The sequence below is a fragment of the Bidens hawaiensis genome, unplaced genomic scaffold (assembly GCF_021521415.1).
Source record: "Bidens hawaiensis isolate Kalapana, Puna unplaced genomic scaffold, B.hawaiensis_p1.1 tig00021522_1, whole genome shotgun sequence".
NCBI lineage: Eukaryota > Viridiplantae > Streptophyta > Magnoliopsida > Asterales > Asteraceae > Bidens > Bidens hawaiensis.
Genome location: NW_027493350.1, coordinates 363,809 through 382,894, shown reverse-complemented (window position 1 = coordinate 382,894; position 19,086 = coordinate 363,809). Strand labels below are relative to the sequence as shown.

Here is a 19,086-nt window from a genome sequence, read left to right as displayed (position 1 = left end):
CGCGATATAGGTCAGCTGAGTCACCCATATAGACACGTGGCAGTCGCCGCTCCACGTGGCGACACGTAGCGGCAGTGTTGCCTCGTGGTGACACGTGGCGGCACATAGTGCCACCGTGTGCCACGTGTCACATATTGTTAGACATCCCATCGCGGTACGCGATTGGTGTCTCTTCTGACTCATCGCGTAGCGCGATGGATCAGGAAAACAAATTTTTCATTTTTAACCCTCAACTTTGGAATTTGGCAATTTTAGTCCCTATATTTTGGAAAGTTGATACTTTGAACTCGAAATTTTTACGTTGTTACACCGATTCCTCGATTCGGACGGTTTCGAACCGTTTTTTGCTCACCCCTACAAACTAGTAATATATATAAACGAAACCTTTAAAACCTCTCTAGTTGTTCCTTACATTCTCTCAAGCCACCAAATTCCATTATTTGTAAATGGAGGCTTCCCATGCATTTGATCCGAATTCACGGATATGAGTGTCACCAAACCCAGATAATCCTTAAACGGGTTATAAAATCTCATTGAATTAAAAATTAATCTCACCAAATACTTAATATGAAAATCTTATAAAATACAGATTTACTAAAAATTAATATCCGATTTAAAAAAAAGACATATATTATTTATAATTAAAAAGTAATTTTATAGTAAAAAATAATAAGCGGGTCATGGGTCTCATCAAACCCAAATAACTTTTAAATCGGGTTATAACATCTCATTTATTTGTGAAACTCTTTCATTATCAAATATTAATAACTTTTGTACAATAAATAAAATTAAAATCCAAAAAATATATAACTATTATAAACGAATAATGTAAAATCCTCGTAATATAGGGGGATAAATGCTAGTATATATATATATACACACCTCTTTTTTTCTTCCATTATTCATAATAATGATATATTTTAAAAAATAACAGCTATAATAAAAACACATTTATTTTAAACTAGTATTAAGCCCCACCGCAACGTCGAAAACCATTAAAAAAGTAACCTTGAAACATTTATCGAACCCGTGTGTTGATGGGTCGGGGTCGTTGGCCCCGTGCTTTGTGGCGAGATTGTTAAACCGAACAAAAGGTATACCTAAAAAAGTTCAGTCACGGCCGTTTGTTGTGGCTTGTTAACATGTGAAAAATAGACCGAAAAATATAACTAAGTCGTCTTAGATCGAGAAGCTGAATGGGGAAGATAGACGTAAGAACGCTGAACAACACATGCGTGTTGCAGATTGTAAATTTGTAAAATTTAGACTAAAATGTATGAAAATTTTGTAAAAGATGTAAATTATTAGAGAACAAAGTTGAAAGTAAAAAATTGTTAAGATTAAAAATGAAACATTCTTTGTGACTAGCTTGTAATAAAATAAAAGATACAGAGACTAAAGATAAAATAAAAAAATATATGATGAAAGGTAAAAAAGAAAAAAAAAGGGATTTTTACATATTTTCCCTTCCTAAGAGCATTCACATCCCATCCCTCATCCTCATCTCTATAATTACACTACATTTCTCTTTCCTGTTTAATTAAATAATACTTTTATCATTACAGTTTTCTCTCTCCTCTACTCGCAACTAATCCAACAAATATTAAAAAATATATAGGGGCAAACAATATACCCCAAATTTACAAAAAATCACTATATTTCTCTCCTCGTCCTATAATTTACACTCATAATCATTCAAAACTACACACTATAATTTACCAATCCCCCTCACATAATTATGGGGGATGGGATGGGAATGCTCTAACACCTCATAATTATATATTTCCCCAACTCAAAACGTATAATTACCTATTTCCCCTTTTCGTATTAAATTACCAATTTAACCCTTGTTACAGCTAATAAATACAATTAATTGTTATGGAGTTACATATTCATCTTCTCCAACTTAGTTCCGGCGAGTTTCCGGCAACATCACCGCCGGAAATGACCACCTCATATCTCCTCCACGCCGTATCATCTGAATTCCACCGATCTCCCGCCACCTAACCCCACCGGAGACGCCGATTCCCCTACCCCGCAGCTCTCAAACGCTTTAATCTTGAGCTAACTACTTATTTGACTAGGGCTGTACTTCAGATCTGAAAAACACGACTTTGGTAGTGGTCGTAGGAGATGAGATCGAACGGTAAACAAGATGGTGGTGAACTGCTTGTGGTGGTGGTGGGTCTGCCATGTTTTGGCTATAAAAGATCAAACATTTAAAACGCATATAATACCAACCTTCTAGAACACTAAACCAATAACCATTACCATCTATTTGATCATACCCACTCTTTGTTCTCCACAACTAAAATGCATTAGGTTTTTCTTCTTTTTTTAGAGACATTTATATATTTCCTTTCCTAAGTTCCTTAATTAAATATATCCCTAACCTAAAAAGATAAATTATATATTTTCCCTTCTTAAAACATATATATTACATATATATTCATTTAATTCAAATTAACTTATTAATTGATTATTTTACCCTTTTATCTAAAAAACAATAAAATTATATATATATATATATATATATATATATATATATAACGGGCCAGCATTCATAAAGGAATCATATAATCTTCTGATTAATATATTTAGAACTTCCAAAATAAAGATGTCCAATTCCTTCATATATGCATTCGAAAGTAAGAATACAAAGTTTGGGTAAACATATTACAAGTGTAGATGCATACGAAAGTTTGAAATTGTAATATATATAACGAGTGATTTACGAACGTTGAAACCCGTGTATTGATAAGCTAAGTGCTACAATGGTGAGTCGACGCGAATTTAGAAATTATCGGTTAGGCTCGCTACATTATACACACCGTTAGTAAAATTTGAGCGTGAAAACCCAAAAATAAATTGGTCAAGTTAACATATAAAAAACATATAATATTCGACGTTTATTTGGTCGTAACTGGATCTAAACAAAAAAAATTAATTCGTCAACACCTAGATATACGCCAAATAATCATATTTAAAGAAAAGCACGCGTTGAGACGGAGAACCGACATGAATATATTATAATAGTGACACTTGCATAGCTTATGATACGAAATACAACATATGTAAAACGATGTTTGTGTGGTCGGTAAAACACGGATGTTGCGGCATCGATTCGACGTGAATTCGATATGTATCAAATAGGCTCGTTGCGGCATTGGAAAAAAACCCATATAATAATTTCGACAAATTAACATATTTAAAGAAAACAAATGAAATAACAAAAAAAAAAAAGAAAAAAAATACTCAAAGAAAGGTCTTCACATAACCCAAAATTTGGGTCAAAAATTTGTTAGAGATGTGCCTTGAACTTGCACAACCTTTCTTCAAACTTCTAAAGCTTTAACAAACTCATCAACAACCAACATGCTAAGTTATCACAATTGGTTAAGTATCAAAATAATTTACATAAGAATAAAATTAAGCTAATAAAATATTTAAAAAAATCTTTTGTGTTACAAAACTTCTCAATTATACTAATTTATAATTATAATTATAATATAATTACCCTTACTTTAAGAAACTTTGACATCTAATTATAAAAGTGTTGTTTTCAATCAAATAGTAAATAAAAGCCATATTACAACATATATTAATTAAAATATTTTCAACCCGAATCATATATTACTTTTACATGTTTTTATCTTTTTTTAAAACTGTTAGTATATATAATTCATTTTTCATTTATACGATATAAATAAAAAATTATAAAATTTATTTATTAATCTTTTCCGCCTCGTGTGATACATGGGTTCTTAACTAGTTATATTAGTAAAAGATTTCATATTTCTTACATAACACGTAGGCACAATTTGGTCCTAAGCAATTTGATTACATAAAAGTTACGACTTACGAGTGATCCGATCGCCAGCCCAGCACTTAATGATGAAATACTAATATACTGTGGATAAAGACGTGGGCTTTAGGCCCAAAGCAAGTAAACCAGACTCAAGAGTACCATACATTAGCATTTTTTATTTTAATGAAGTCCATACAATTGATTCAACTGCGTATTTGTGATTTTGTGTTAATATAACGACTTTCGTAATAAACAAGTCGATATCGGTACTAGCAGTAAGTACATATTAATATTCATTGCAACAAATGCTTGGCTACATGTTTAGTGGCCGATAGTCTAGTTTACTCGACATTTTATAAGAAAAATTACCGAAGAAAGAGAGGTTCCTTTCGCAATAAATTCATATTTAACATAATGTAATATTATATTGAGCGTCTTTGTTGGGTTTTCCTGCTACCAATACCATATTGGAAATACAATAGTCTTGCAATTAAGACATCTTTGTCTTTATTTACGTCCTCAGTCAGTATTTTTATATTTATTCTGTCATACCTCACATATAATAATTTAATACCATCTACTCTCTAACATTCATCGTTATTAAAATATTTGGCTAGGGATGATTATAGTTATAACAAGTAACACAAAAGTGATACAGATTATATTAATTTAACCAAACATCATTTTATTTCTTATGCTTTTGGCCGACTATTAAAATTTTTAAGTGTTTTACTTACTAAAAGCATCATATACATTCTTGCAATAAGATTAAACGTTAGTCTTTCAATGTTTCATTTAGGACATCTTTGCCTGTGTTTACTTCTTAACTAATATTTATATTATATCTATGACAATTTAATATAACTTGTTTCAAAAAGTCATCATTATTAATCAAATTAAAAAGCGCCTATACCATAAAACAAATAATAATGAAAAGAATGTACATGTTATACCATCATCCGATCAGATCATTTGCATTTGGTTGAGCTTTAAATTTGAAGGATTTACTCATTATAAAGCAAGGCATTTGATTTAATCCACTAATAATAACAAGTGTTTGGTTTACATGTATAGCCTTGATTTACATAAAATAAAAGCAAAATGTAACGAGTATACATTTACTTTAATCTTTACACCACTACTACCGCTACTAAACTATCACACACCAGACACAATAATCTTTTAGTTATAACAATATTGTCTTTAGCTATGTCAACGATTATAAATTACGTAATTTTTGCTGACACACCTGACATATTGTAATATAATATTATAAGATATCTTTTAATTTCAATTTAAATCCCTAGTACCTAAACATATTAAGATAATTATTTGCATACCATAAGCATCTTCCAAGTTGTTTAATATGTATTCAAGCATACTCTTCGTTGTCTTCACCATAGATTCTTCAACACCACACCACAAGTGTGTCTATAAAACCACAAACACGTGAATTGGAGAAGCTTTGAATGACCGAGATTTAAAAAGCTTTTGGATTGTTGTTCGGCTCGTAGCCTGCTCGAATAAAGCTAGTAAAAAAACTTGATTTGAAATAACTTGAGCCGAGCCTGCTCATTTGTAACTAAGCTAAGCCAAGGTGCCTCGTTTAATTTCAAGTTCAAGCTGGAATTCACACTAGCCCGACTCATTTACAACCATAGCTAATAGTGAAGGAGGTAACGAATAAAGAAGACATTGAACAGCATTTAAGGAAATTCTTGACAAGAAAAGTTCATAAAATAAATTATTTTTTTACTAATTTTGTACACTCGATCTTATTGCACGAATCCGCCGACGGTAAAGGACAAAACATGCACCTGTTCCCAACTATGGATTTATGGCCCAATACCTTTTTCTTTAACGGCAAATTATGGTTCAATACCTCTTTGCTTTATCAATTAAAATTGGTAAATAACTTTTAGTACACAACACTAATTTATTATTTTTTTTACCCATACATAGACAATACTTTTATCAAAATATTACCATACTCCATATATGAAATAGGGTTTAAACAAATATGACGGAAATTGATAGAATAACATTAAGTAAAAATTTATTAAAGCTGAATATGCATGACATTTTAGTTTTAGTTGGTCATATATGAAAATTTTCAAGTTTGTAACAATATATATGAAATTAATTTTAAAACTAAAATAGATTAACTGAAGATAGTCTTCAAAAGTAGAGGTTTGCTTATAGCCGAGATATAGAACGGGATTGTGATAATGGAAAAAAGAACATTATGAAATAATGAATTCACTTACCAGGAAATAATTGAAGATACGTAGAATGAATAAGAAGAGAGATTATGTTAATAATGAATATAGATTGTCATATCATTCTTATTATTTTATTTTATTATTATTTTTTTGAACGGCCAACTAAGTAATCCCGGGTACCCCGTACGCGGCCCCCATTGGCTAAAGGTAGCCCGAGCCGGCCACTAGTCCGGACGGACGGAGCCCCTAGCGGTCCACCTGTTGAGGGATTCACCAGATAAAACCCAACCCCCACGCCCGCCAAACGGCACGACAGCGAGGAGCCGGTAAAACCGGGTGAGATCAGAACTCGAACCCTGGCAAGCCAGGGTCATCCCTCATATCTCCCATATAAGTTGGTGGTAGTGAGGTTTCCCCTACCTCTCACTTGTAAAGTGAGTGTTCTAGCATTGAGCCACAACCAACATATATTTATTTTATTAATAAATGTAGATGGTTGTACCAACTTTTATAGTAGTGTAAATTGCAGTTTTTGTTCCTTTGGTTTTTTCAAATTTACAGCTTTAGTCAAATAGTTTTAAATTTGCGATCTTCGTCTATGTGGTTTCATTTCACTTGCAATTAAACCCGACCTCACTAACCCTGTTAAGTCTAGACGTTAAACCCATCAGCGTGCCTCTAATATGAGGGCCAGTTTTTTCTCCCTAAATAAACTTCACCCGTAATTCGTATGCCTCCTCACGTGAGGGTCTGGGGTGTATTTGGGGACAAAGATGACAAAATTGGCCCTCATGTGAGAGACAAACTGATGGGTTTAACGTCCAGACTTAACGGGGTTAATGGGGTCAGGTTTAATTACAAGTGAAATGAAACCACAGGAACGAAAATCACAAATTCAAAACTGTTGAACTAAAATAGCAGAATTAAACAAACCATATGAATAAAAACAGCAGTTCACTCTTTATGGTGGTAACATCTATTAATTTTTCTTGTTTAGTGGATCTACTCTATACTTGCGGTACATGAATTCCAAGACCAATGGGCCAGCCCCTTAATAATGAAGTCTCATAATTATTTGTTTGTACCAGGGCTATCCAAACTGTTCGTCGTTCGCCGCTCCTTCACCACTCGCTAGAAAATTATTCAAAAAATGCTTGTTAAATTTCGGCTCGATTTTGAGGTAAGCCGTTTGGCTCGGTCCAGTTTGAAAACAAACCAAGAACGAGCAAATCCTTGCTCGGTTTTGAAGTAAGCCATTCGGTTCGTTTTTGCTTGAATTATTTTTCATTTATTAAATATATATATATCAAGTATATATATAAAAATAAAGTATTCTTTAAAGTTTTTGAAATTTTTCTATTTTGTGTTGACTTTAAAGTTCAGTTTTAAACTTTAGATGTTCGTTTTATATATATTTTCCTGTTAACTTTGAGTTTAGACAATTTAGGGTTGGAATTTTAGACATTTTGGAGTTTAAAGTCTTGGATTAATGATATTTGTTACTCTTAGAAATTTAAAATTAATAAATTTGTACGAAACCAAGCAAAACCAAGCCGCTCGAATTCATACCAAACCAACTTTAGCTCGGTTCGGCTCGCTTTCAAACCAAACCAAGTATAAACAAACCTGCGTTCGGTTCTGCCGATTCGTGAATAGCCCTAGTTTGTAATAACAAGTAAATATAAATAACAAGTCATCTAATATGTTTTAATTTATATAATATTCATAACTGTAATCAATTACATTATGACGAACCTTTACTGTTTTAATGTAACGTTTAGCTTCTTCTCTCCTGGGTGGCTGTAACTTTATATTTTTTAATATCTTATTGCATAAACTTATACAACTTAAAACCAGAAATGTTGTAGGAAAAGATAACTTTAACGAAGGCCCGGCTCCGAGAAACACAAAAAAGATTTGGGCCGAAGGCGAATCTAAATTTGGGCCTTAAGACTTAAGTAAAATATAAACTCGATAACGCAAATAAAAAAGCAAATCATACGATGATAATATTAATTTCAATACACAAAACATAAATATTGTAGCAAAATAATCTAATTTACATACCTAAACGAAACGCGATGCTCGCCTTGCATTTATTGAAGCAAAACTCTCAGATCAATTCTTGATAATCTATGCTTTCCAACACATCACTTTCAATAGATATCATCGCCAAGCCATCACTCACAACACATCACTTTCTTATTTCTTCGTCACGTTTCCTCTTTTTGCGTTTTTCATTACCGGATAGGTATTTGTATTTAGGAGGCAGTTTCCTAAAAAATAATATATATGTGTTAATTCAATAAACAAAAACAAACAATTAACAATAAACCTACTGTTGACATAAACTGATAAACAACAATTCAACAACCTTTATAATAAAACTGACAACTGTTAGTCTGTTACTAACCCTAACTGGCTAACTCCCTAACTCACTAACTTTTATAATATAAGTATAAAACTAAACAAATAAACAAGAAGTCAGATTGATAGAACTCAGAACTAACCTGGCGCTGGTAGCTCGACGACTCGACGGACTGACGGATTCGGACTGTCGGAGCAGGGTTGGACTTTGGAGCCGGCTGCGGTGGTGGTACTGGTGGCTGGCTGGCTGCCGGCGGGCGACGCGGTGGTTGGTGGCTGGCTGCCTTTTGGAGTTTTTGTGGTGTCTGGTCTGGTTACTCTAGTCTCTGGTATGAAATATTTTTTTTAAAAACCTTTCATACTTCCATAGTTCCGTACTTCCGTTCTATGAATCGTTAATCACTAAATGGGCCTGAACAAATTTTCAGAAGACTGGGCTATATACAATTTACACATGGGCCTAAACAATTTTTTTTTATATAAAATATAAATTTCTTTTTTTAAATTTTCGGGCCTACCGGGTGGTCGGGCCTATGGCGGTCGACTACCCTGCCATGGGCCTGGGCCGGCCCTGCTTTAACGTCCTGAAAGGTGAATTGTCGAGGCAGTGGCATCAGATATTGATGATTCCATAGAAACTTGAATCTTCACCTCACCATTCGAATTGGTAGACCTTACCGTTGTTCCTTCATCAAGTGTTTTGTCACTTAGAAGAGTAACCACTTCAGACATTGCTGGTCTAGCTGAAACAGTTGGTTGAGTGCACATCAATGCAATCTCTATGATTTTATTTACATCTTCAATTGCATATTCACTAGGGTCTAGTTTGTCATCGACCAGATTTAGATGTGTGCGACTCTCATATAGATTCCATGCCTGTCATACATATAACAACGTTAAGGTTAATAAGAGCGCACTTAACAGTAGTATCATGTCATCATATAACATATTAGCATTAAATAATAATTGCGCCTATGTATATAACTAGTTGAAACCATAAATCACTAAAATGGTCTAAAGAAATAAAACCTTAGTATTGATTCACCTACATGATCAAGAAGGTTTGGAGTGACTGATTTATCATCTATGACATCTTTGTATCTCTTTCCACTAATAATTTCAAGGACCAAAACACCGTAGCTGTATGTATCAACCTTCTCAGATAAGTGTCCATAATTGGCATATTCAGGTGCCACATAACCATTATTCCTGGCAACATTTAAAAATTTCTGTTGTTAATTAACACATTTTATAACAAAAAAGGCACTGTTTGTTAATTTCCATATTGATATAAGCATACAATGACTGTGCCAATTCGGTGCTGAGATGAGACTTATCCTCAGGTAGTAGTCTTATCATCCCGAAATCTGAAATTTTTGGCTGGAATTCGTTGTCAAGTAAAATGTTGCTTGTTTTTATATCTCTATGGATGATGGTAACATGGTACTGTTCATGCAGATATGCAAGACCTCTTGCTATCCCAAAGAGGATACCAATCCTCTGTTTCCAACTCAAAGTCATCATTTTGTCTATAGAAAACTATGGCAAAAGATATTTCAGTATTTTTATTAATTGATATTCTTTGGTTCAAGGAACCGATTACATATATAGAGAAAGATAAACAAGTCTATGATCCTATAATTAAAGATAGGATCATCACAAAAGAAGTAAGAGATAATTAACAAAAATAAAAGATATATTCTATATTCCCCCTCAAGATGAAGCATGTAAATTGATCATGCTAATCTTGCCAAGTAGAAAATCGAGTTGTTGTCTTGAAAGGCCCTTGGTCAACAGGTCGGCAATTTTCATCTTACTGCTTATATTCATCGGGATAATCTCCTTTGACTCTACGCGTTCACGAACAAAAAAACAGTCCATTTCAACGTGTTTCGTTCTCTCGTGATAAACAGGATTGTTGGCTATATGACGAGCCGCTTGATTATCACAGAACAAAGGGGTAGGCGAGGTAGTATGAACCCGTAATTCATTGAGCAACCAACGTACCCAAATAACCTCGCTCACAGTAGTAGCCATAGCACGGTATTCTGCTTCGGCTGAAGAACGAGAGACAACGGATTGCTTCTTAGTTCTCCATGAGATAGGCATACCTCCAAGCAAGAGGAAGTACCCGGTCCGTGATCTTTTTGTATATGGGCACCCTAACCAATCAGAGTCGCAATAAGCGGATAACGTGGGATCTCCCGTACGCGAAAGAAGAATACCTTGCCCCGGGGTGGCCTTCAAATAACCGAGAATATGATTAACTGCTTCCAAATGATTACTTCTCGGGTCCGCGACAAACTGACTCAGAATGTTAACAGAGTACGTGATGTCTGGTCGAGTTGCTTGTAAATATAGAAGTCGCCCTATCAGACGACGGTACTGGCTAGCATCAACCCGATCATTTTCTTCTCCTTTGTCCACCTTTAACCCTTGTTCAATCGGAGTCGAACTGGGTTTGCACCCCAACTTTCCACTATCCTCTAAAATGTCCAACGTGTATTTCCGCTGACTAAGGACTAAGCCTTCTTCGGTTCTAGCAACTTCTATCCCGAGAAAATATTTTAGAACCCCGAGATCCTTAATGCTGAAATTCTTATCAAGTTTCTTCTTAACTTCTTCAATCTTGGCTAGAAAATTTCCCGTTATGATAACGTCATCCACATAGATTAGGATGACTATCATGACATGCTTGGCCTCGAAAATGAACAATGAGTGGTCTGCTTTGGATTGCTTGAAGCTCAAACTCAAAAGAAAAGTGGTGAACTTTTGATACCAATTCCTTGAAGCTTGTTTCAACCCATATAATGACTTTCTCAGACGACAAACACGCGTCTCATTTTCATTGGTGAAGCCTTGAGGGATCTTCATGTACACCTCCTCTTCGAGTTCGCCGTGTAGAAAGGCATTATTCACATCAAGTTGGTGAACAATCCAGTCTCTTTTGACTGCCACAGCAAGAAGCGTTCGCATCGTAACTAACTTTGCAACCGGAGCGAAAGTGTCGTGGTAGTCTATTCCTTCTTGTTGAGTAAAACCTTTCGCAACAAGACGAGCTTTGTACCTTTCTACCTCACCATTTGGTTTGTACTTTATCTTGTAAACCCATCTTGAATCGATAGTCCGTTTTCCTTGGGGTAAAGTTTCTAATGTCCACGTTCCATTTCTTTCCAAGGCTTTGATTTCGCTCTTCATGGCTTCACACCACCGTGCATCCTGTGAAGCCTCTTGAAAACATCTTGGCTCATCATTTTTATTGATGGCCGCTAAGAAAGCCTTTTGTTTAGTGGAAAAGTTATTATAAGAGACAAAATTTGAGATGGGGTAACGTACCGCGGAGGAGGCTTGATTAGATGTCGGGTGTTGCACTGAAGGGGGAACATTTACGACAAAGTCTTTGAATTTTGAAGGCTGCGACCTCTTGCGAGTGGGTCTATTCTCAACGTGTACCTCTGTTTCATCATTGTTTATATTTTGCTCTTCAATAGGAATTTCATTATCAACTTCCTCATTACTGCCTTGGTCCAAGTTTATTTCAATATCAGGCCCATGTTCAATTTCATTCTCAGGCCCATGTTCAACCTCATTTTACTCACTGTTTTGGGCCAAGAGTTGTGCAGTTCCATCATGATTATGATTTTGTGAACAATTCAATTGGGGTTCGGCCGATGGTTTTTGGTTCATGTAGGTGTCATCACAGAAACATTCATGCAATTTCATGGGGTTTTCATTTTCATCACCTTCCCCCCCCCCCCCCCCCCCTGGATTTTTGTGAAGGGAAAAATCTCTTCAAGAAAGAGAACGTCCCTACTAACGATGATTTTTCTAGTTTCAAGATCAAGTATTTTGTATCCCTTCGTTCCAGGAGGGTATCCAATGAATATTCCCGGTTTCCCCCTTTGTTCAAACTTGTCACCTTTTGTGTTGAAAATTTTAAAGTATGAGAGACAACCAAAGACTCTAAGGTGATTGTAATCGGGTTTAATTCCAAGAACTATTTCAAAAGGTGTTTTATTTTTAAGTACTTTGGATGGTAACCGGTTGATGACATAAGCCGTTGTTAAAACACACTCTCCCCAAAATTGTTTGGGGAGTTTTGCACCGAACCTCAAGGCCCGTGCTGTTTCTAAGAGGTGTCGGTGTTTTCTTTCGTCGACACCGTTTTGTTGAGGGGTGTGAGGACATGTGGTTTCGAGTAACATTCCCCTTTTATTATAGAATTCTACCATGTCGTTGGAAGTGAACTCTCCACCGTTATCACATCTCAACCTTTTAATGCATTTGTCAAATTGGACTTCAACCATTTTGCAAAAGTTTACAATACATTTGCTTGCATCACTTTTATGTTTAATGAGAAAAACCCACACGGCTCTACTAAAATCGTCAACTATAGTGACAAAATAGTTTGCTTTAGTATAAGACGGCAGCCGATACCCCCCCCCCCCCCCCCCAAATGTCACAATGAATTAACTGAAATGGTTCAATGGTTTTTAATAAAACTAGAAGGAAATGGTGTTCTGGCAAACTTGTCCATGGCACAAGAATCACAAAAATTACCAAGTTCAGTAGTAATAGTACTAAGAAAAACAACTTTAGCTAGTTTTCCCTTCGAGGCATGTCCAAGTCTCTTGTGCCATGTCTCAATAGTGGCCCCAAAAGCTTTCTTTTCTTGCATCATCTTCATTCGGTATAGTCCCCCTTCGCATCTACCCGCACCAATCAAGTTCCTCCTCTGCAATCCCTGCATGACACAAAAGTCAGGAAAGAATGAAACAACGCATTTTAGGTTGCGGCTAAGGCGGCTAACAGAGAGTAGGCTGCATTTAAAATCTGGTATGTAAAGGACATTTTTCACTTTGGCTCCTACAGGGAGAATATATTCCCCCTTTCCCTTTACAGGGATGGATTCACCATTGGGAATGAGAACAAGACCTTCGAAGGGAGCTGCTTTCTTATTAATAAGAACATTAGGTAAATGAGTTATGTATTCGGTGCAACCCGAATCGATAATCCACTCACCTTCATCATCAGTTTTATAACCCATATTGGCAAGAGATTTCATGGTTTCGCTATTACCCGAGCCGGAGAAATGTTTAAGAAGAGTTTGATAATTTTCATGTGTCAGACCCGGTATCGGACTAGAGTCCGTTTCCACACAAGCAACCTTCCCTTTAATCTTTTCTCCTTTCCTTCCGGGCCACCAATCTGGATATCCGACTAACTTGAAACATCCCTCACGTTTATGGCCATCTCTGTTGCAAAACGTGCAATGATCGGTTCCGTCTTTCACTCCCTTCGCACCACACTTTTCTTTGCTATAATTACTGTCCTTTTCTGGAATGCCTTAAACGCAGCAGCTTCAACGTTGCCCTTGTTTTCATTCGACACAGCCCTCTGCTTCTCGTCATCATGAACCATATGGTATGCGGCAGTGAGTGATGGAGTTGGTTTAGTGGCCAATATTTGAGTTCTGATCACCGTGAACTCATTATCTAATCCCATGAGAAACTCATACAAATGCTCCTTCTCTCGATGTTCAAAAATCTTCTTCCCAACATCACATTCACACTTATCACATGAACATTGTGGGAAAGGTTAAACCGACTGGGCCTCATCCCACAACGATCGAAGGTGTGTGAAATAAGCAGACACCGAGTTTCCCGCTTGACGAGTACTTGCAATTTTCTGTTTGATTTCATATGCCCTAGGGGCACTTTCTTTTCCGAACCGTTCGTCGAGATCCGACCATATCTCCGAAGCCGTGCTAGCGTATTTCACGCTATTACGGATGTTCTTTTCCATCGCCGTCGTCAGCCAACCTTTTATCATGGCATCTGCACGCATCCATGGCATATAATCCTTGGATGATTTCTCTAGTTTCATGATCAACCCATCTACGAACTCTATTTTATTCTTAGCAAACAGGAAGTTCATCATCTCTTGCTTCCAATCTGCATAGTTGTAATCGGTTAAAACTTCATTTACGTGTAATTGTTTTGGGAGGTCGGAAGGATGGAGATACTAAGGTGACTCATGAGGAATAGATCCACCGTACCCTTCTCCATCCTTGGTTTTGCTTGAGGCGTCGTCTCCTGCCATTGCTCGATCTATCAAGAGCTAGGTAAAACCTGCTCTGATACCATATAGAAAACTATGGCAAGAGATATTTCAGTATTTTTATTAATTGATATTCTTTGGTTCAAGGAACCGATTACATATATAGAGAAAGATAAACAAGGCTATGATTCTATAATTAAAGATAGGATCATCACAAAAGAAGTAAGAGATAATTAACAAAAATAAAAGATATATTCTATACCTATCACATAATAATACGTTACCAACTATACAAAGATGTTAATAGTTGAAAATCCAGTTGTTCAAAAACTAGGGCTGCCATATCGTGCATACCCGAACACGATAAGACACGAACACGAAACGTATATGCACACGACACGAAAACTTATCGTGTGCCAGTATCCCAAACACAAACACGAACATGTTACTACGTGGTATACACTATAAAACACGATAGGAGCTGTTTATAAACACATACTTGACAACATGTATAATGAAACAAAAGCCGGAGAGGGAATGTTTGTGAGTGGTGAGAGGTGATGGCTGAGAAATAGAGAGTGAAAATGTTTTAGTAATTTAGGATTTATGATAACTTATAATTATATATATATATATATATATATATATATAATTAGAGTTAAGTGCCACATTAGTAAAATGGCACTTAACTCTCTCTCTCTCTCTCTATATATATATAGGTATTGGATCATTTCAGAAGTTTTTTTACAGCGAGAAGTGAAGATGTAACTCCATTAATTCCTAATTTCACTCCCTTTCTTATGTGTAGGTGCGTTGTGTAGGTGCATATGTATGTGTGTAGGTACATATGTTTGTATATGTGTACGTATGTTTGTATATGTGTATGTATGTTTGTATGTGTGTAGTTACATAGGTTTGAATGTGGCTCGGTACATTTATATGTTTGTAGGAAGGTTTGAATGTGTAATTAAGACATAAATACAACCAATCTACATATATGTATGTAACATCATATGGAAGGGAGTGAAATTATGGATTAATGGAGTTATACCTTCACTTCTCGCTGTAATATAACTTCTTGCAAGATCCATCCCCTATATATATATATATATAATTATAAAAATCAAACCATGTACTTAACAGGTAAATTCGTGTCTATATGTTTAGTACAAGAAACATGTTAAGGTCTTACCCGTTACATGTTAAAGTCGTGTAGGTACGTATCGTGTATTCGTGTCTCGTGTATAAATTGACAACCCTACCCCAAAACGACCCGTGCACACCACTAGTTTAGACCGTGAATGTAAATATAAGATTTGAAGGATTGGTAAAAGAAGCAAAACTTGTAAAGCAAAAAAAGATGAGATGATGAACTAGATACAAAGCAGTCTTTGACAACAATCTTTTACAACTTTCGGATGCGCCATTAAAATAGTCTTTGACACCATGATGTACAGATTATGTTGGATCCTTGACATGAATATATGATGGGTTTGCAACCATGTTAATTGAAAAGAAGAACAAGAATGAAAGGAACATAAAAAATAAAAAAAGTCAAACTTTTGTTTCAAAACATCTTGCTTACCTTGTGTTCTTAATAAAAATAGGTAAAAAAAATCTGAATAAATGAAGATGAAGATGAGAGAGGTGGAAGGGTGAACGGTTTTGGAGGCCAAGGTTCATGTTTTTTATGTACAGACATATATATGGTAAGTCTTGGTGAATATGTAGTGTTTGGAATATGATAGAAAGATATTATTATGTTAATAAAAGATGTAAAGTAAAATACTTAGTATAAAAATTTATTTACGATAACCATAATAATTTATGTTACATGTTAAAATATTAATTTAAGCATTCTCGATTCAACGCGTCAAATAAACCTATTACACATGTAAAATGAAATGAACATATAATCACGTAGTCGCACATATGAAAACAATTCTAATAACTTGAATTGAACAACATAAATGATGAGTGAGAACTTTTTTAAATTGATCATGCTATTACGCAAAGAACAAGTTTTCACATAAAGTTTATAAATTGGAAGTTTTAACACCTAGACTTTGATAAAGGTATAAAATACATGAAATAGCATCGGAAATTCAGGTTGTAACTTAACAAATACAAATCAATGATAAATATCATAAATAAAAAAATTGTAGGTTCCTAGAATGTATCGATAACAGGATTATCATGAACTCTAAGGGTGCGATCCTTAGTCTTCGTTTGCAAGTGTAAAGTTATTAGAACGAATAGAAACAATGCATGGCTAAAGGTAAAACCTTCTTGTATTGATAATTAACTCAGTAAACGATCAATACACTAGTGGAGAGTATGGCCGGAATGAAGTGGATCAACCCCAAAATCCTAAGACAAAGATGTGTTTATATACTATGCATCTTCGCCCCAATACAGACCTAGCATTTTAAATAACTTTGCCTAACTTCGCCACTTCCTAACTTCGCCCCAGCATTATAAGGTACAAAACATAAACGTAAACAATCACAAAACATATTGTTCATTACAAATATGATTACAAACAGGAACCTATGAACTGCTGGCACAAACACACACCAACAAAAATAATCTTTAATGAAAATCAAAACTATAAAACGTGTCAGGTTTCATGTTCGAAAACTAACGAATGCCTGAAATATTGGATATCCAAAATTTCGGATAATTCGGATTCAGATTTTCGAATACGGATTCGGATTTTTTACACCCCTAGTTTTTAGTGTGTTTGCTTAAAAGAATTGGACTTAACCTAAGATAAATGAAGGCCTTATTACTTTTGGGCCTAAGACGTTAGTGCTTCCTTTACACTACTCGTTATGTCTCCACCGACGGACCTGAAAATGCCACATCAACAAGTTTTGACTGTGTACTTTACACCATAAATTGTTGTTGAGTATGAAAACATGCGAGGGTTTTTTCAAATGTTTTTTAAGTTACTAATTGATAAAATAACCAGTCAAATTACTTTACCTCACTATACAGTCATATTGCTCATTTCACCATAGCATCACAATAGTACATGTTTTTTTAATGTAAAAAACATAAATGTAAGAACCCTTTTGACACCTCATCGCTTCAATATCACACTTTTCCCTTTTCATCTTATCCCTTTAACCCATCTCATAACTCGTAGTCTCTTGGTGGCTTGGGTTGAAGTTCTCAAAGTAACATCTAATTCTTGAATATATTTTTTTTAATAGTTATAACAGTTTTCGTAGTATTATTGAACTTTTCCTATCTATATTAAACTTTCTTGTTTACTAGGTCTACTTTATACTTATGGCACTTGTCTTCCAAAACACAAGGGACAGCCCGATAATATTTGGAGTCTCATAAATAATTTGACCATTTAATATCATGATGCGTTAAATCATGCCTCTCTGTTATGATTGAGATAAGAGTAGTATTATGTTTGCCGTTCAAAACGAATTCATATATATAATAATTACATTATAGAGTTAATGGCCATTTTCGTCCCTGTGGTTTGCTACTTTCGCCACTTCAGTCCAACGTTTGAAATTTTGTCAATTTAGTCCTCAAAGTTTTAAAGATTAGCCAATTACGTCCTATCTGTCTAACGGCATCCGACTTTGCCGTTAGTTTAAGGGTATTTTTGTCTTTCTTCCTTTTATTTTGAGTTAATGGTCATTTTCGTCCCTGTGGTTTGATATTTTTGCCACTTCAGTCCAAAGTTTGAAATTTTGTTAATTTAATGTCCAGTTCAATTCAGTTTTTTTTTATTTTTCTTGTCTATAACTCTAAAGAGGATAATCCAAGCCCAACACCATTGAGCATCAGCCAAACAGGTCTGCATTACTCTGTCGACAACATTAATTATATGCCCTCCGTATTTAGTTTCTAGACGTTTCCTAAACTCTCCCTCATGGTGGAATTCAACGGTAAAGTGGTCAAGGCAACTCCTTGAAACCGAATTGTACAGAAAAAACTAAAAATTGTTTCTTTGATTAATGTATAAAAGTTGATTTCGACTCATATGTTGATTTCGACCCAAATGTTCGCTATGATATGTTAATCTCTAAACCCTAATTATTATGCATTCATCAAAGAAACGAGTTTTAGTTTGTTCCGGATTCAGAAAATTGTCTTGACCACTTTACCGTTAAATTCCACCATGGGGTAGAGTTTAGGAAACGTTTAAAAACTAAATACGAGGGCTGGGGATATGATTACTGTTGTCGACAGTGTAAATGCAGACCTGCTCGGTTGATGCTCGCTGGTTTTGGGCTTGGATTATCCTTTTCAGGGTTATAGACAAAAAGAAAAAAAATTGAACATTAAATTGATAAAGTTTCAAATTTTGGACTGAAGTGACAAAAGTATCAAACCACAGGGACGAAAATGACCATTAACTCAAAATAAAAAGAAGAAAGACAAAAATACCCTTAAAGTAACGGCAAAGCCGGATGCCGTTAGACAGATAGGACGTAATTGGCTAATCTTTAAAACTTTGAGGACTAAATTGACAAAATTTCAAACTTTGGACTGAAGTGGCGAAAGTAGCAAACCACAGGGACGAAAATGGCCATTAACTCTACATTATAATAAAACTCTATGGGTTTAGTGTAATGATTATTAGCTTCTTCTTATTGC

General features: G+C 35.2%; 1 pseudogene; it reads right to left on the bottom strand.

The window, feature by feature from the left end:
- Positions 1-8,973: 8,973 nt before the first annotated feature.
- Positions 8,974-9,921, bottom strand: LOC143563790 (cold-responsive protein kinase 1 pseudogene; annotated as a pseudogene).
- Between the last annotated feature and the right edge of the window lie 9,165 nt (positions 9,922-19,086).